At 38.5% G+C, this 20,826-nt stretch overlaps 1 long non-coding RNA gene across 2 annotated transcripts; it reads right to left on the bottom strand.

The window, feature by feature from the left end:
• Positions 1 to 142: 142 nt before the first annotated feature.
• LOC110922498 lies at positions 143 to 14,026 on the bottom strand. 2 transcript variants are annotated; one of them, XR_002583202.2, is made up of 3 exons: positions 13,883 to 14,026; positions 12,627 to 12,715; positions 143 to 352 (listed from the first exon to the last, which is right to left on the bottom strand). It is a non-coding gene; the product is annotated as an uncharacterized LOC110922498 (long non-coding RNA). The 2 variants fall into 2 exon arrangements; XR_002583201.2 differs by having other exon boundaries at positions 12,627 to 12,710.
• Between the last annotated feature and the right edge of the window lie 6,800 nt (positions 14,027 to 20,826).

Here is a 20,826-nt window from a genome sequence, read left to right as displayed (position 1 = left end):
TGTACGGATTTCTTATCTCAAGAGCACACAAGTTTGAGTTCAAGTACTTACCTTCTCGTACTTGATTCCCTCAAACCAGGGCTCTGATACCAACTTGTAAGACCCTAATGCGTATTTGACTAAAAGTCGCAGCGGAAGTTCAAGCCATAAACTTTCTTTCCTTATAATTACCTTGACTTACTTAAAACTTCATTTTAATACAACCTTTTCACATGAAGTCATCAATTGACTCATTTACAATTAAATGCATGACATGGGTTTTCTAAATTTCAACACCAACGTTTCCGTACAATCTGTCTTGTGACTCGATCCTCGATCTCTAATCCTTGAAGATCCTCGTGACTCGTACAACCTGCACTCACCACATTCATTCATACATTAGCACACATTATATAAACAAGATTCATTCACAAACACTTCACTGTTCGTCATTTTTCAAACTTTAAGCATTACATCTGCGTATCCATTCCCTGGTGAGGCTTCAGTAATGTACCTGCATTACCTTTCATTCTCAAGGTACACCATTAAAACGTTAACACTCAACGTGTCTAAATCATGCTTATATACATACTTACATACAAACATACATTCACATCTACATACATACATATCTTTCCTCCAACTTTACATACATGCATACACTCATACATGTCTTTACACATACATACATACACAATTACATACATACATACATACCTTTCCTACATCTCTACATTCATGCATACACTCATACATATCTTTATACATACGTACGTTCACATCTACATACGTACATACCTTTCTTACATCTTTACATACACGCATACACTCATACATACCTTTATACATACATACATACACATCTATATACGTAAAGGAAATTCTTAACTTAGAATCCCACAATTAGGTACCATATTACTACATATTCTTTAGGATCCCACCTTTGGGTACCATATTACTACTTATTCTTTAGGATCCCACCTTTGGGTACCATATTACTACATATTCTTTAGGATCCCACCTTTGGGTACCATATTACTACATATTCTTTAGGATCCCACCTTTGGGTACCATATTACTACATATTCTTTAGGATCCCACCTTTGGGTACCATATTACTACATATTCTTTAGGATCCCACCTTTGGGTACCATATTACTACATATTCTTTAGGATCCCACCTTTGGGTACCATATTACTACATATTCTTTAGGATCCCACCTTTGGGTACCATATTACTACATATTCTTTAGGATCCCACCTTTGGGTACCATATTACTACATATTCTTTAGGATCCCACCTTTGGGTACCATATTACTACATATTCTTTAGGATCCCACCTTTGGGTACCATATTACTACATATTCTTTAGGATCCCACCTTTGGGTACCCCTACCCGTCGGCGACGCCCTCTAGTTTTTTGCAGTTTTCTGCAGGTTCGTTTCGTCGTCCGTACGCACTAAAACGCACGTAACTTTTGAACCGTTTACCCGTTTGACCTCCCGTTTCTTCCTACATGCTTGTAAATTCACATTCTATCATATGAACATAAAATCTTACCTCCGGATTACGGAAATCCTTAACTTACATACATTCGACTTAACTATTTTCTAACTATTTGACCCGTTAAGGGTATTCGCGCATTAATTGGTCTATGACTGACCAAACCATCATCCCCACTTCCATACCTGCCCAAAACATTACTCTAATCGAATAACTTGCTTCTAAACCACTTTTAAGTTCGTTTACCCCAAAATACCCATCATGGGCATTTTGGTCAACCTTAAACCCATCATTTACGACGAAAGACCTTAACACATATTTGACCTCAAACATCATATTTAATTCATTACAACACTTTATTACTTACTTGTACTACGAAGTTGTTTTGGTCAAAAATCACACAAGGATAATGTAACCAAACTTTATGTAAACGGGGTATGATGCTTGGTTAGCTATGAAAGTAAAGGATCACTTCTGTGATAAAGATACAAAGACACAATGATTTATACGAGGAAAAAGCCCTTGATCAATGTATGATCTCCGGCATAAAAAACCTCGGGTGATGGCAACTACCGATCACCAACTTCAATATAATAAAAATGTAGTTACAACTTCGGATGATAATGAGCTGAGTACAAGGATCACTGAGTGTCTAAGTGTTGAGAGTTGTGTCGTATGTTGTGTGTGTTCTTCCGAATGAGGAAGATGGGTATTTATACATGTGTAGGTAACTTATTTTAGGTAGATAGACCACTAATCAGCTCATTACCCCTTTAGAAATAAAGATAATCTAGCCTAAATTGCTGCCCATTAATCAAGCTAAGTTTCCATATCCGGTACAACGTCTATCTCCAATTTAGCTCTTGCCATATTTGTAAAAGCGCGTCCCTGGATCATGATATGTAGGGCATATCCTGCTAGGTGTTCCTGCAAAATAATTTTGTAACAAGTGGAAGTGACCGTTAGTGTAAGGATCACCATATCGTCCCATGATCCTGATCCTGAAGTCTGGCTGAGGATCACTATCTGTCAAAGAAACAAGGATCACTGGTCAGGATCACGTATAAGGATCATTAATAGTAAAATCCAGCCCCAACAATTGCCCCCAAAATATAAGGAGTTAAATGTAAATGGATGAGTTATATTTTGTTTTGAGCTTATCTCTAACGGACGATTCCGATTTACTAGCCGTTGCACATGGACTAGCCGTTATGATATTTACGTCACTGATGTGACAATCCCTGCGAATCATCATTATAAATAGGAGATAGGGTTAGGATCACTTTGTATTTAAATTCGAAGTATCTCCCTTTATAATCGTCACCGAAGGCTTTGATCAGGTATCATTTTCTTCTTTCTCTTCTTTGCTCTGTTCTTTCTTGCTTTTACTCTGTTTTTTGTCTCGAACATGCTTCTTCGGAATTCACCGCACAAAGGCTCTAAGAAGGATAGTCCCTTGAAAAGCCAGGGGATTATCAAGGATTCTCCTATGGAGAGGTGCTGTTTTACCGATATCCAAATAGACAAGATTCGCCATTGTTTCCCAGCGAATGTTGTTTTCAAACCCTTTGATCCTACTGCTCTGAGTGATTTTGTTTCGGACACTTGGGTGGCCTTTCCTGCTACTCCTTTCCTCATCGGGTATTCATATCCTTTTCCGACATTTACCCAATCTTTCTTTTCTCTTACCGGCATCTCATTTATCCAAGCTATGCCGATGATCTGGAGGGTTCTATATACCTTTGAGAGGATCATCGAGCAAGAAGGGATTGATTTGGGGATGTCAGAGTTAGCTGAGCTCTATGATCTCACCACCTTTGGTTCTCACCGGTACTTGTTGAAACGGAAATCTGGGGAGGATCACCCTATCTTCAAAGTTACCAAGAATGATAAAAACTGGAAACATCGGTTTTTCTTTGTTAAGAGGGATTCCATCCCGGATGGGAAGGATCTGCCCGAGGAATGGGTCACTCATGGTAGGGTAGAGGATCCTTGAAGGATCACTATCAGTCCTGTCTCGTATGATGAGGATCACTGATGTCTTTTCTTTTTTGTCTTTTTATGCAGCTATCTCCGTTGCTCATTTAAACTTGACCCCTGCTGCCAAAGAGAGAGTGTTAGCTTTCAAGAAGCTTGATCCTGAAGTTCGAAGTTTCCAGGTTATTATCCAAGATTCTCAAGAGATATCCTCTGCATCTGCCACAATGTCAAGTAAGTATCCTCATAGAAAATAAGTTTTATGTGAAAGTATTTAATTTAACAAGGGAACTTATCTTGTTTTTGAATGGTGTAGGTGCCGGAAAGTCTGCCAGGTCTGTTAAATCTGCCTCCAAGTTTGGGATTAGTGACCTTGCCAATGTCACCTCCTCAAAGAAGAAAGCTTCTGCTGCCAGCCCTTCAGTCTCAGCTCCTAAAGCGTCCATTCGGGGTAAGGGAAAAAAGAGGAAAGCCTCTGATGAACTCCAAGGATTCCCTCTCCTTCGTCAGCAATTTCTTGACTATGTGAACGAGGTGAGGATCATTGCCCCTGTTGGTTATCTAGTATCTTTCGAGGATCACCTGATTCCGAGCTTGTCTTTATTTCTTTTGTTTGCAGAAACTTGCTGAGATTGAAACTTATCTTGGCAATGTTGAGGACCAGGAGAGTCAGATTGCCGATCTTCAGCAAATGGGTGTGTTGAAGGATCTCAAGATAGCGGATCTTGAGAAGGAACTCCAGGCCACCAAGGATGAAGCTGCTCAGAGGCTGATTGACATGGATAATGAGAAGCAGGAGATCATCCAGGATGCCAAGGTCTCTGCCGCAACTGCTATGTACAAGATACAACTACAAATGGCTGCGGAGGCTCAGGATCCTGCCTTTGACAAGAGCTCATGGGATGTTGAAGGTTGGAAGGCAAGGCTGGTGGACTTGGATGATGAGGAGGATGCTGAGGATATCCCAAGGCTGGAGGGAGGTGATGCTGGCAAGGATCAAGGTGAAGATGCTGGTGGAGATGGAGCAGCGAAGGTGTAGGCTGCATGATTGGGCGATGATGGATATTGTTGACTAGGCCGGAGCCCAATTTTTTAGGTTTTTTGGTAGTGGTTTGTGGTTGATGGTTTGTGAACAATTATGGTCTGTAATCTCTGAACAGTAGTTTCTTTAGGGTTAAGGATCCTGGATCCTTTGAACAATAGGTAGGATTACACATGGTGGAGGGATCCTCTGTTTGGGGGATGAAGCCGTTGTGATCCTGCCGCCTTTTAATTTCCCTGCAATACTTTTGAACCTATTATCATGGACACCCTTTACCTACCCCAGCGGACGGGCCACGTATTGCTGGTAGATGCTTTGGGTAGGTAATTTTGACAACTTTTTGAAAGGGTTAAAGATCCTTTTGTTTAATAAATAAAATCCTAAACTTTTGTCGCTTATCTTGTGTTGTTATCCTTCAATAATCCTCTTATTTCTCAATAGCTACATTTGTTAAAATGACAAGAGTTGACAAAGTGTTAAATAATCTTAGGATATGATCCTGGATCAAATATCCTTATATTGAAAATTCTTAAAGCGTTTTAGTTCAAGGATCATAGGTTCGGTTGTCAAAGTATAAGGGTTGGTTAGGATAAAGAGTATAGTCAAAAATAGTCAAGGATCATACCTGAGGATCCACGTAAGGATCCTAACCTTCAATCAAGACAACATAGATAAGACTTTGATAATTAATAAGGATTAAAGATCCTTATATGTTTAGACTTCCAAAACCTGAAAAGTGAGATGTAACTTGGGACTAAGCCAATGTAAAAGATAAATGAGTAACTGGGGACATGCCCAAAGTATAACTGAGAATGATCCCAGAGGATCACTGGGGACAAGCCCATAGGATAACTGGGGATGATCCCGGAGGATCACTGGGGACAAGCCCATAGGATAACTGGGGACAAGCCCAAAGGATCGTATGTAAACTGGAGTATGGCCCTTTCTGGCAACTATCCAAACTTTAGTGACATGAAAATGTCAAAACCTTAGCTAACGTGAAAACGTTAGAAACCTTAGGAACGGATGTATGGTGCGTCCACCATTATACGTAGGATCCCAAGTATAGCCAGTACGATGAGGTCGCCAGCCCCGAAAATGGGTACTGATCCCAAAGACATGAACTATATCAGGATCATCGTGCGCTGCTGGCGGAAACTGGGGATAATCCCACGGATAACTGGGGTTGTACCCAAGGATCTGTGGTGCTTTTGGAGATCTTTGACGATTTGCTGATGATACCTGAACTATCATAACTCAAATGGTTTGTGAGTAGAGGATGAAGGATACATGATCCTTATCCTTAGGCAAAAAGTAAGAAAATGCAATAGTTTTAGGATAAGCATATTACCAGAATGAGGATCATCAATGGCACCGGGATCCTTCAAGGATACTCCAATGTAAGGATCACATGCATGAAGGATCCTGTTCACATGAAATATTTCTTTAAGTGAACAGCATTCCATGCTCTTGGCAACAAGTTCCCTTCCATGGTTAGCAGCCTGTATGCCCCCTTTCCTGCTTCGGCTTCAATTAAGTAGGGACCTTCCCATTTTGGTGCTAGCTTCCCGTCAGCAGGATTGATGGTATTTTGAAATGTTTTTCTCAACACCATATCTCCGACTTGGAACTTCCTTATCCTGACATTTTTGTTGTAGGCACCAGCCATCCTTTGTTGGTAGCTTGCCATCCTTATCCTAGCTAGATCCCTGTTTTCCTCAATAGTATCCAAATCCTGAGCTAGGATTGTAGCATTTTCTTCAGGATCACGAGCACTTGTTCTAGCAGTTGGGATCACCATCTCTGTTGGGAGCACTGCTTCTGCCCCAAATACTAAAGAGAAGGGTGTTTGACCGGTGGCATTCTTGGGAGTTGTCCTATCAGCCCATAGGACATAAGGTAATTCTTCTGCCCATTTCCCTTTCTTGGATCCTAGCTTCTTCTTCAGATTGTTGATGATGATCTTGTTGGATGATTCTGCTTGACCATTGGCTTGTGGGTGAACTGGTGTTGATGTGATCATCTTGATTCCCCAACTGTCACAAAAGTTAGTGGTTCTCCTTCCAATGAATTGAGAACCATTATCACATATAATTTCAGAGGGGATGCCAAATCTGGTTATAATGTTTATTTTGATAAAGGATATAACTTCCTTCTCTCTGACTTGAGCAAAGGCTTCAGCTTCTATCCACTTGGAAAAATAGTCAGTCATGGCAAGCATAAATACTTTTCCACCAGGTGCTTTAGGAAGCTTGCCAACTATATCCATTCCCCATCTCATGAATGGCCAAGAGGATGGTATGGGGTGTAGTAATTCAGCTAGTTGGTGAAGGATATTGCTATGTCTTTGGCAAGGATCACATTTCTTAGCATACTCCGTAGCATCCCTTTTCATGGTTGGCCAGTAGTATCCTGTTCTAAGGATCCTTGAGAACAAAGCTCTGCCCCCAGTATGGTTTCCACAATCTCCTTCATGGAAATCCTTCAACACCTCTTCAATTTCAGGATCCTCGATACATCTCAAATATGGTCCTGCAAGAGATCGCTTATATAATACATTATTCAGAATTGTGAATTGAGATACCTTAATCCTGAAAGCTCTAGGATTTTCTCCCATCGGGATCTCCCCGTGTTGCAAATATCCCATGATCGGTGAGATCCATGATCCTGAATTAGGTTGGGCTTCTTCACTAGGGATCATTGCAGTATCCTCTTCTATTTCCATGGCCGCCTGTTTTTCAATAGCAGGAGCCAGGATATGGATGATAGGGATACTTATATCCTCTGGAATCTTCAAGGATGATCCTAGGTTGGCCAATGCATCAGCTTCCGTGTTATCCTCCCTTGGTACCTGTGTTAAGCTAAAAGAAACAAAAGAGAGTGCCAATTCTTTGACTATCTCTAAATATTTGGTTAGTTTTTCACCTTTAACAGCATAGGATCTATTAAAGTGATTGGCAATCAATAATGAATCTACATATACTTCGAGATACTTTACCCCCATATCCTTAGCAATTTGTAAGCCAGCAATTAAGGCTTCATACTCAGCCTCATTGTTAGTTGCCTGGAACTCACAAGCTATGGAGTGGGGTATTATGTCCCCCTGTGGCGATTTTAGTAGGATCCCTAGCCCTGTGCCTTTGATATTTGAGGATCCGTCGGTGTGTAGTATCCAAGGATCCTTGGTCTCATCCAGCTGCTGGACCTCCAATTCTGCTTCCTTTTGTAGGTCACTACTGAAATCAGCCACAAAGTCAGCTAGTGCTTGAGATTTAATGGCTGTTCTTGGTTCGTATCTTATATCGTGGGCACTAAGCTTCACTGCCCACTTAGCCATTCTCCCTGACATATCCGGTTTCCTGAGGACATTCTTAATTGGAAAATTAGTTTTAACAATAATAGTATAGATTTCAAAATAATGCCTTAACTTAGTGGATGCCATGATTAATGCAAGGATAAGTTTTTCGAGGTGTGAGTACCTGGATTCGGCATCAAGTAGACTTTTACTTACATAGTAGATAGGATATTGTGTACCTTCGTGATCCTTAACAAGGACAGCACTTACAGCGGTTGAGGATACCGCCAGATATAAGGATAACACATCTCCTTTTTCCGGTTTTGCTAATGCTGGTGCTGAGGACATATACTCTTTTAGGGCTTGTAAAGCATTTTCATGCTTCTCAGTCCATTCGAATTTCTTATTCTTCCTTAGGATATCGTAGAATTCTTTGCACTTTTCTGAGGATTTCGATATGAACCTGTTTAAAGCTGCTATCCTGCCTGTTAGTCTTTGAACATCCTTGGCATTGGCCGGAGATTTGATATTTATTAATGCTTTGATTTGTTCCGGGCTTGCTTCAATGCCCCTCTGGGTTACCATGTATCCTAAGAACTTTCCTGCCTTAACACCAAAATGGCATTTTGAAGGATTAAGTTTCATGTTATAATTATCAAGGATATCGAATGCTTCTTCCAAGTCCCTTAGGTGATCCTCTGCTTTCTTTGACTTGACCACCATATCATCTATGTACACCTCCATAGTTTTTCCAATTTGATCCTTGAACATCATATTTACCAGCCTTTGATATGTTGCACCTGCATTTCTTAGTCCAAAAGGCATGGCAATATAACAATATAAACCGGTTGGGGTCATAAAGGCTGTATCCTCTTGGTCAGATGGTTCCATCTGGATTTGTTGGAATCCAGATGATGCATCCATAAAAGTTAACAGTTCATGCCCCGCTGTTGCATCCACCATGGAGTCAATGTGGGGTAATGGGAAAGGATCCTTGGGACATGCCTTATTCAAATCAGTGAAATCGACACATACCCTCCACTTTCCGTTTTTCTTTTGGACAACAACCACATTGGCTAACCATTTAGGATACTTTACCTCTCTGATCATACCTGCTCGAAGTAGTCTCTCTACTTCTTCTTGGATAATGGCATTCCTTTCTGGTGCAAACTTCCTCCTTTTTTGATGGATTGGCTTGATAGACCTGTCAATGCCAAGTTTGTGAGTAATAATATCCTTGGATATACCTGTCATATCTTCATGTTTCCAAGCAAAGGTAGATTTTCTTCTTTTGAGGAAGGATATCATGTCTTCTTTCATCTTGCCAAGGATCCCTGATCCGATATAGATTTTTGATTCAGGATCACTAGGGTCCAAGAGGATTTCATCTACATCTTGCTCCCTTGCCTCCAAGACGTTCCTCGGAGGATACTGTAATTGCTATTGCTCCCTTGGCTTCGAGGTTGGCTTCATGGATGAGGTATAGCAATCCTTAGCCTCTTGCTGATCGCTGTCGATCTTGATTATCCCCCATGGGCTAGGGAGCTTCACACATTGATGGTAGGTAGATGGAACCGCTTTTATGTCATGTATCCAGGGCCTGCCAAGGATAACGTTGCAACAAGATAAACAGTCAATAACACAAAATTTCTGATAATTATGTAATCCTTCCACATAGATTGGGAGTTTGATGTCCCCCAGAGTTTTCTTCGTTTCTCCACTAAATCCTACAAGCACGGAGGATCTTGGTGTGATGTCTGATTCTGGGATACCCATTTTCTTCAGTACATCAAGCTGGATAATGTTGACTGAACTTCCTCCATCGATAAGGATCCTGCGGACAAAATGGTTAGAAATAAAGAGAGTAATAACTAAACTATCATGATGAGGATCTTGGATGTTTATGCGATCATCCTCGTCAAAGGTTATCGTTTTCCCTTCTGAAACACTTGATGTTCTAATAGGCCTTTCTCCATTGTCCATTTTTGATTCTTTTGCATATCTTTTGGCCGCTGAGAAGGATGTACCACAGATGTCTGATCCTCCGGATATAAAGTTGATCACTTGTGCATTTGCCGGAGGTGCTGGGGCTTTTTCGGGGATCCTTTCAGGATCCTGGGTCCTTTGCTTTTTTCTCCCCAGCAATTCTTTTAGATGCCCCTTGCTTAGCAGGTATCCAATTTCCTTTCTTAAGGCTATGCAATCTTCAGTCAGATGGCCGAAATCCTCATGGTATGCACACCATTTGGACTTGTCTTTAGTCCCGGGTGGTTTATCATTCTTCCTGGGCCACCTAGCCTTTTCACCTAGATTCTGCATTGCAAGGATTAGTTCATGATTATCAACGGAAAAACAATATTCTGAGATTGGAGGATATTCTTCATCATCCTCCTCTTGGTCGACAGCATGCACATTCTTGTTCTCGTTTCTATGGTAGGATTTGAACTTGTTGCTTTTGAAGGAGGATCCTTGCTTATCTTGTTTTGAGGATCCTACTTGTCTCTCCTGGATCCTCTTGTCATCCTCTAGCCGGATAAACCTGAGTGCTCGAGTTCTTACTTCATCTAAATTCCTGCAAGGTGTCATAACAAGATCATCATAGAATAATGAATCCTTAAGAAGTCCCATTTTGAAGGCTTCAACCGCCGTAGCCATATCCAAGTTGGGAATATCCAAGGATTCTTTACTAAATTTAGTTATATAATCCCTTAATGATTCATTATTATTTTGAGTTATCCTGTACAAATCACTAGTTAATTTTTCAAATTTTCTACTACAAGAGAATTGGTTATTGAATAAATTAACTAAATTAGCAAATGAAGTAATAGAGTAAGGGGGAAGACTTAGCAGCCACTTAAGAGCTGATCCAGTTAGAGTGGATCCAAATCCTTTACATAGGCATGCTTCCTTCAACTTTTCTGGGATAGGATTGATTTCCATCCTTTCCCTGTATTGTGCTATATGCTCCTCTGGATCCGTTGTGCCATCATACAGCTTCATGGTAGGGATATGGAACCTTTTGGGTACCTCTGCATCACAGATTGGTGGTGCAAAGCGAGATACCTTGTGGCTCCCATCTGCAATTTCTGGGATAGGCTTGACTACCCCTGGAACACTTGAGATCATGTCCTTTAGTTTCTGTAATTCCCTGGCCATAACATGATTGGTACCTGTATCCTGCATGAATCCAAGGTTAGTAGTAGGATAATTATTTAAAGTGTTACCTCCCATTGGGTTCTGGTTAGGGAATCCACATTGCTGGGATTCTGGAACAACGGAAGGACCAGTGGAAGCAATGGTCTGCATTGGAATGAAGTCCCCTTGATGGACATCTAGATTCCCTGTTTGCAAACTTTTTAGGGATCCTGGCATCTGTAAGGATCCTGGTATCTGGGATGATCCTGGAACGAAGGAGGATCCTTGAACCTGGGATGATCCTGGAACAAAGGAGGATCCTTGGCCCTGGAATGATCCTGGAATAAAGTAGGATCCTTGAAACTGCTGTGCCCCCGGATAGGCTCCCGGATTCATGAAGGATCCCACATACTGAGGATAGGATCCTGCTGGCTGAAAATACGAGCCCGATGTCTGAGTCATTGCTGCTGACTTGAGATGTAATCCTCTCGTCTCCCCTGTGATCTGTACGTCTGGGATCCCTGATGGCTGAGAGGTGGCCATTGGAGTCTCAAAACTCAAGGATTTTGGCATCAGTGGGGAATGATCCTCTGCCGCTTTCTTTTGTCTTTTGAGATCTCCAATCTCCCTGAGGATCCTGTCATTAGTTTCATCCTGCCGCTGCATACGATCCTTCATCTGCAAAATTAAAGCAAACACATCACTAGTACTGGGAGTAGAAGAATTCATAACAGAAGAAGATGGAGGTTTAGAGAAAGAAGGGGTTGGTCTCTTCTCAGCATTTCTCTGGGATTCTGCCGGTGGAGGAGGTAGAGTGGCTTGTGCTGAGGTGACTGCAGACATCGCCGTGGAGGTGTTCTTCAATGATGAAGCCATGTAACTCTTCGAAATGATTTCGAACAAAAGATTTTCTTTATGAATGAAGCACCAATTGCCCCACGGTGGGCGCCAAACTGTTTTGGTCAAAAATCACACAAGGATAATGTAACCAAACTTTATGTAAACGGGGTATGATGCTTGGTTAGCTATGAAAGTAAAGGATCACTTCTGTGATAAAGATACAAAGACACAATGATTTATACGAGGAAAAAGCCCTTGATCAATGTATGATCTCCGGCATAAAAACCTCGGGTGATGGCAACTACCGATCACCAACTTCAATATAATAAAAATGTAGTTACAACTTCGGATGATAATGAGCTGAGTACAAGGATCACTGAGTGTCTAAGTGTTGAGAGTTGTGTCGTATGTTGTGTGTGTTCTTCCGAATGAGGAAGATGGGTATTTATACATGTGTAGGTAACTTATTTTAGGTAGATAGACCACTAATCAGCTCATTACCCCTTTAGAAATAAAGATAATCTAGCCTAAATTGCTGCCCATTAATCAAGCTAAGTTTCCATATCCGGTACAACGTCTATCTCCAATTTAGCTCTTGCCATATTTGTAAAAGCGCGTCCCTGGATCATGATATGTAGGGCATATCCTGCTAGGTGTTCCTGCAAAATAATTTTGTAACAAGTGGAAGTGACCGTTAGTGTAAGGATCACCATATCGTCCCATGATCCTGATCCTGAAGTCTGGCTGAGGATCACTATCTGTCAAAGAAACAAGGATCACTGGTCAGGATCACGTATAAGGATCATTAATAGTAAAATCCAGCCCCAACAGAAGTGATTACGGAAATCACTTACCTTTAGTGTTCGTATTCGCATCTGTTTCCTCGCCTCTTTTTGACCCGTTAACCTTCCATGCTTCCATCCATCTTGACATGATCCCTATACTTTCATGTCATCGCATTCACATTCTTGTTAGCATACATGATTGTACATATTAACAATCATATCAAATTCATGTTTCACATTTGACTTTCATTAGTCAATTCTAACAAGCATAAGGCATATTTCCACAAGTTAATCTTTCAAACTCATACAATTCATCGTGTCATCACATATAACACGTATGGATATAACACGCATCATATGACTTTCTATAATATCACAATTGTGACAAAAGTCCAACATTGCTACTTATGCACAGTTGACTTTCAAAAAGTCAACAATTTATCATATGAACTTTCGACTTAACCTCATACATCCATGTCATTATAGTAGACTATACTAATGACACTATATCACGATGCAATAAGCATACAACCACATGATCATCTAGTTATATGCACATACCAAACATATTTAATTCCGTTCATTCTAGTAACATAATTCTACAACTAACACCATGACCTATGCTTAACAACCCAACATCATTCTAACTTCATCCTATTCTAATGATCTCATATGCTTCACATTTAGTGTACTTTTACTTATCAATTTTGATTAAGCAATTATTCAAACATGTAGTAAACATCATACCACTCCAACATAGAGTACAATATTCTAATGCATACTTTTACTAAATAACATGGCCAACCAAATCCTACATGAATTCCATATAAAAATAGATTTCTCATGTTTATTTATCATCAAATACATCATATCCCCATATTATACGATTTCATCCATTACTTGCATACCATTTCATCTATTAATCCCACCTAGGCATTTCATCAAACACTTGGTGTGCATGCCACAATTTATGCATAATGTACAAGTGTTTCATGCTTTACTTCCTACTTCATGCTTTCATTCATCAATTAACACAAAAACATCAACAAATTCATATCACATTCAATCTACCTAACAAGAACGCATTACATACACCATAACACAACAAGATGTGAACAAGGATTGGACTTGGGTGATCATTCAAGTCATCATCCTTACCAAAACAAATGGGTTTCACCTCTAAACATCAAATTAACCTAAATCATGCATAACCCATGTTCAATATGATGATTCTAACACACACCCATTCACAATTTCATACAAATTCGCAATTTACATCATAACCCACTTCGTGAAAGATCACCAATCTAACTTTTAAGACATACCTTACAATCCCCTTGTGAAGGTGATCATTAATCCGTGTTCATTCATGAATTTAGACCTTGATTTGCCCTTCGATTTGATGATTCTTCACGTTTAGGGTTTCTTGAGCTCTCATGAGAGCTCCTGCTCCTTTCTAGAACACACGAATGTGTGTGTTTGTGTGCGTTGATTTTCATAAATAAAACCCATCTTTCCATCCTAACCGTTTTGGTCCCTCAAGTTTTCTCACTAATTAGAATTGACACAACTTTCATTCCTTATTTGTTTCTACCATACTTTTAACTAGGACGAATAACCTAGTTATTTATTTCTTGATGTACCCGATCATAACACTTAACGAATATAAACATTCGGGTTTAGGGGTGTTACAATCCTTTGCGGAGAAGCTATTGAAACAGTGGACCATTGGACCATTTATTTTCAGCATGTGAAGTGTCGTTAAGGGTATGGAACAGGTTTAGTGTTTGGGCCAGGATCCCGCCTATCTTTGCCTTTTCTTTCAAGGACCTTCTTGTATACCATAAAGGGGTCGGAGTGGTTAAGAAGGCCAAGGAGATTGTCCATGGGCTCGTCATGGTTACTTGTTGGAGTATTTGGAAAGTCGGGAACGAAAAATGCTTCTCAAATGGTAGAGGTAATAGTGAAGAGATTTTCGACGATGTGAAGTCTTTAGGTTTCCTTTGGTTAAAATGTAGATCCATTCATAGAAACATAGTTTGAAGAGAGTGGTTTGTATATGTTGTAGTTGGTGTGGTGTGGTCCTGAGTTTTTTTGGGCGTGGCCAGCCAGTTTTTAATGAAATTTACTTTCCAAAAAAAAAATAATAATAAAATGTCATTGTATTTATTAAGTGTATTTATATAGATTATTAAGCCTTGTGGCCTAAGATGATTTTAATTTATTATAATTTATAGATTTTTTTTAAATGTTTCAATAATAATACGCATGGTATCCCCCATTTGTGGCCTAGTGGTAGAAGACTTGGGTTTCCAATGGAGACTGAAGTTCAATTCCCACTTGTGTCATGTTGGGATGAATATAATCTTGGGCTTATGCTCAGTGGTTGGGCAATGATGGTGACAAACCCATCGAGGGGGGTTCGATCCTGAGCCGCACCTCGGTTTTAATCCGGCTGTTAGTTCAGCGAGACAACTTGTGTGGAGGCAGTACGATTTCCGGGGGAACGTCGTAACCAAGTTTGACCAACCCAGCGTGGACCCGGTTAAGAGAACATCTGGACAGATTTTGGCTAGGGCTGTCGTTTAGACGATGTAACATTGGGTCACTCAAGTCACCGTTCAAAAAAAAAATACGCATGGTTGTTTCCTAAATATAGTGTGTATAACAGATATTTGAAAATTTCTTAATCCTGATTCGCAAAATTTCAACAACCGTATGTTTGTGCAACTTAGTCGTTAGTCCAAAAGTAGTGGAGGCCATTACTATTCCCATTCGTTCTCAACACTGTTAATACCTCATTTCAGAAAAATAGCTAAATTATCACCAAACCAATCATAAAAGTGGCATACCTTTTTTTTTTTTTTGAACGGCAAATTTGGATCACTGACGGACCACTGGAGTATCATCGTGCCACCAGCGGAACCACCCGATCATATCCATCTCCACTAGGCATAATGCCTATACACCAATTCAGGAGGAAACCCAATAAATATTGGAAAAACCCCCTTGTGAGAATCGAACCCAGAACCTATTGGTCCAAAGTCTTATCTCACCCCCCAAGATACCACTAGGCTATAAAGCCATGGGTATAAAAGTGGCATACTGTTCTTCCTTGTTCATTGGCAGTGCATCCCTTTCCCATAGTTAAAGGCTGCATGCTATATTCATATGGAAAATAGAAATCATTCATGGACGCCATATCCTATTATTGATCCCATTTCTATCTGTATAGGAATTTGAAGGGAGATATAATAAAAGGAGACATATTTGAGTTTGATACCGACGCATGTTTTCTTTTTGGTAACTTTGAGAACCCTTTCAGGGCCCCCGAAGTGCTTTGGATATGTATGAGTTTGATTCTTAAGTTGGTCACATGGATTGCCCTATCATCTAGTTATATATATGATTCCGTTCTTTCAAGATTGAGGGATCGGGAATCTCCTTATCTATATAGGAAAAAAAGCTATGAGCTGTTCAGGCCGATGTCTACATAGTCTGTTATGTGAGAGTTATCAAAACATGTGTCAATCATTTCTTCATCAATGTTTGGTTAAGTATTATCTCAAAACATATAGGTGCGACCAGATTTAAGAAATAAGGATTGTTCTTGTAATTCTTTTTATAGTAAGGTCGTTTTATGATATATATATATATATATATATATATATATATATATATATATATATATATATGGGATCGCTAGAATGAGAACCACCCCGAGTTGTAAGAACCGCGAGAACCACACCATCCGGGTCGCCGTTTACCACGATTTTTTTTTTTTACAACTAGATGTGTGTATTATAAACACAGCCGTAAAAAAAAATTTAAACCCCCCCCCCCCCGAGGGGGTAGTTTTTTACACCACAAGTTTGGTGTTTTTATTTTTTTTTTCTTTTTTCTTTTTTTTTACACCAAACTTGTGGTGTAAAAAACTACCCCCTCGGGGGGGAGCGTTTAAATTTTTTTTTTTACGGCTGTGTTTATAATACACACATCTAGTTGTAAAAAAAAAATCGTGGTAAACGGCGACCCGGATGGTGTGGTTCTCGCGGTTCTTACAACTCGGGGTGGTTCTCATTTTAGCGCAATTCTATATATATATATATATATATAGGTAGAGGATCCTGTACAAAGTGGGACTTTTGTAAGAAGTGTGAGAAATAATTTGGGAGTGACAAGTGTTCTTTATCCTAATTAATTCAAAAGGGTATATTAGTAATTTGACTTTCTTATCATTTAATTGATTTCAAAGATAACTGGCAAAAAAAAAAAAAAAAAAAAAAAAAAAAAAAAAAAACTTGCGATGAGTTTTTATAGGGATGAATCGAATTTTGAATTAGGAGAATTTTTAGGAAACATTATACATCTGATTCTTTTATCTTCTTCATCATCTTTTAATCGCAACATCTTTTAATCATATATTGTTCATGACGTGGTGTTTTAAACATCTGGATACATTGTTCATGGCGTGGTGTTTTAAACATCTGGAGACATTGACTATGATTCAAGTCATGGTGTTTTATCAGGAGACAATGTTCATGGCGTGGTGTTTTAAACATCTGAAGACATTGTTTATGTCGTGGTGTTTTAAACATCTGGAGACATTGACTATGATTCAAGTCATGGTGTTTTATCTGACTCGAATTCCAGATAAAACACCATGACTTGAATCGTCTGTTTGTTTGATGATTTACAATGTTTTTTGGATTCCAGATAAAACGCCATGACTTGAATCATAGTCATGGTGTTTTAAAATCTGGGAATATTTTGTATTGATAAAACACCATGACTTGAATCATAGATGTTCTGGGAATGTTGTGTATTGATAAAACACCATGACTTGAATCATAGATGTTTAAAACACCACGCCATGAACAGTGTCTCCAGATAAAACACCATGACTTTGAATCATAGATGTTTAAAACACCACGCCATGAACAATGTCTCCAGATAAAACACCATGACTTGAATCATAGTCATGGTGTTTACGATTTTTATACAATGTCTCCAGATAAAACACCATGACTTGAATCATAGATGTTTAAAACACCACGCCATGAACAATGTCTCCAGATAAAACACCATGACTTGAATCATAGTCAATTTATCCAGTTGTTTTAAAACACCATGCCATGAACCTGATTACAGTTCTCTTTATGATAATGTATGACGAATATGCAACCAAAGACCTCCTACAATTAAGGTGAATCATTAATTCCGATATTTAAGGAAAAAGGAGTGAATGTAGGAGTTTTTTGGTCGTGTATGATATGGTTACCATATTTCAAACATTGAAAAAGACACTATTGCCCTTCAATTTTACATAAGGTCCCTCTTATTAAAACACAATTTACATTTTTATACCCTATTGATCTCAACCATTAGACCAAATATCCAATGGTTAGAACACTTCTTACCCTTCTTACATTTTAGACACTTTTTACCATATCCCTACCCTATATATATATATATATATATATATATATATATATATATATATATATATAGAGAGAGAGAGAGAGAGAGAGAGCAGAGCCATTCCTACGTTTTCGAAGCCCCTAAGCAAACTATAAAGTGGAGGCCCAATTTCGTTATTGACTAACATTAGAGGTGCAAAAATCGTTTTTCTAATGCCCAATTTCGGGAACCAAACCGTGTTTCGGTATGATGGGGTATTCGAAAATCGGGTTTTTAGATACCTAGATATTAATTAATACCCTATTTTCTATTTTTTACACAATATAAATCCATTTTATTTTTTAATTTGCTTTGTATTTGATAAAAATACTTGAAATAATTATAGTATTACAACTTTTTTTTAATTAATATATCTCAGTCTTTTGTTTAATGTCACTAGAAGGATGCGCCAAAAGGAAAAAAATATATATTGCTTATGAGTCTTTGGTTTAATGTCACCAGAAGGATGCGCCAAAAGGAAAAAAAATATTTTGCTTATGAGATTCGAGCTATGGTCTTTACAAGACTAGGGCAGGACTAATACCACTACACTAGCAAAGTTAATAGATCTATAGAATCAAAAAAATTATATATTATATATCATTTTTATATTAAATGGAGGCCCTAAAAGTTTGGAGGCCCTAGGCCCGAGCCTAGGTTTTGATAAGCATTGGGCCGGCCCTGATATAGAGGCCTGTTATCATGCAAATAACCTAATCGTACATTATGTACGCTTCATCCACAACCGTCGGATCATCTCTCTTAAACGGCAAATTTATCAAATTAAGATTAATAAAAAAGAAACCGCCATGGTTAAAATCGTCAAATTTAAGATCAAAACACCTGATAAACGGCAAACAAAACCTCAAAAATCATAACGTAAGATCCTAAATCAAAACCAAAAACGAAATTATAACAATTAATCAAAAATCGATCGATTCCTATTCACCAAATTGATCGATTCCTATTCACCAAATTCTTCTATGAAAATGAACTTCTGATGAATTTAGAAATTCTGGATGGACTGACTATCGAAGAAGATGATGCAGAATGTGAAATCATGTGCGAAATCATGGACAATGCAAATGCGAATTCAGTAAAAAAAGAATTCTTTGAAATTTCATATAGTTTGTGAATTCATGACATGCACATGCGATTTCAGTAAAAAGTTAAGTATTCTATGAGATTTCATATAGTTTGCGAATTCATGATAACGCACATGCGATTTAAAAAAAGTTAAGAACTCTTTGAATTTTACACATGCGATATCAGAAAAAGGATATTTATATGTTGGTTTCTTACAGTTTGCGAATTTCTTTCGAATCAAGTGCGATTTTGAATAAGAACACTGCAAAAAAACTTTAAAAAATACTTTGTAATAAAAATGCAAAAAAAAAAAAAACAAACTACCAATCTTAAAAACTAAAAATAGTATTATTTTATATAAAAAAACTTAATTTATTAACGATGTGACTATAATTTGACATGTAATGATGAATTTTACAATAAATACTACTGAATTTTACCACCCTACCTATATAATAAATTTACTATATTAATATAAAAAACCTAGATATAACTACCTTCCATATTAAGATAAATAATACGAAATAAAGACACACAACAAACAGACCAACAAAAAATGGCATCTGAAGAATCAGAAAAAATCAAAAACATTGCTATCAAAGAGCTATTGTCAACTAGAATGTTGACATAAATAAGCACTGATGTCACCTCTTCTCATCTGGTTCTTGATGTGTAGGGAAAAATTCTTGAACAAATCAAGAAAAATCAAGATGTATGGGAACAGCTACTTCAAGAACCACCATCAAGCTTCAAAGAGAGCTTTGGATCACATAAAAGGGCAATCTCAAGCTGATGACTTAGCTTCTCTTTCCTGACAGATGCTCTGAAGATTGTGAAGGAGAAGATGGAGTTCAGCTCTTCTGAACGAGACAAAATATTTGCTCCAAGTAACTAAAATCTATTTTTTAATCGTTTTGTGGTTGGGGCTGTGTTAGACAATAACTAATATTATATTTTTGGTACATGTTTTGAACACATATTATGTTTGCTATATAAGATATTAAATCGAATGAATGATATAGCCATCATTGTCACATAACAAAACAAAAAGATACCTCATATATCGCATGTAATAAAAGTGAAATCGCATGTAAGAATGATTATACACTGTAGCTTATAGAAATCGCATGTTTTAAACTATAAATCGCATGATAAAATGATGTAAACATATGAATATAAAATTGCATGTGTTTAGTATAATTCGCATGTGCATTTATAAAAACCTACTCATCCTCGTCATCTTCAGACACCTCTTCCCACTGATCTTCTTCTTCAGATCCATCATCACTACTGTAATCTTCAAAGTCATCTTCCTCTTCGTCGTCTTCAACCTCATTGTCTTTGTCTCTCCCACCATTTTCAATCTGGACACCCTTCATCTTCTTTTTTCCCTGTTTACCTTGTTGTTTGGGTTTAAGCTCACCGCAAGTCCGAATGTCATGACCTTTTTCATTGCATACGCTACATGTCCTTGACCTTTTCCCTTTGCGGCTGATCATTTGTTCCTTCTTAGATTTAATCCTTCTATGCGAGCCGCGGCCTTTGTTTCTTATACCAGCCGGCACACGAACAGTAGGGGGAGCATTAGTTACTGGTTGTTGATAACCAATCAACTTTGAAAATCGGTCAAATTTTGGATCAAGTTGCTTGGTTATGCGACTCTGGTCAACTCTCTCTTTAAGCTGCATCATTTGATCCCTCACTAAGACAAGTTGATCAAGGT

The sequence above is a fragment of the Helianthus annuus genome, chromosome 17 (assembly GCF_002127325.2).
Source record: "Helianthus annuus cultivar XRQ/B chromosome 17, HanXRQr2.0-SUNRISE, whole genome shotgun sequence".
Taxonomy (NCBI): domain Eukaryota; kingdom Viridiplantae; phylum Streptophyta; class Magnoliopsida; order Asterales; family Asteraceae; genus Helianthus; species Helianthus annuus.
Note: the sequence above shows the minus strand (reverse complement) of the source record. Positions and strands in the feature narration are given on the sequence as shown.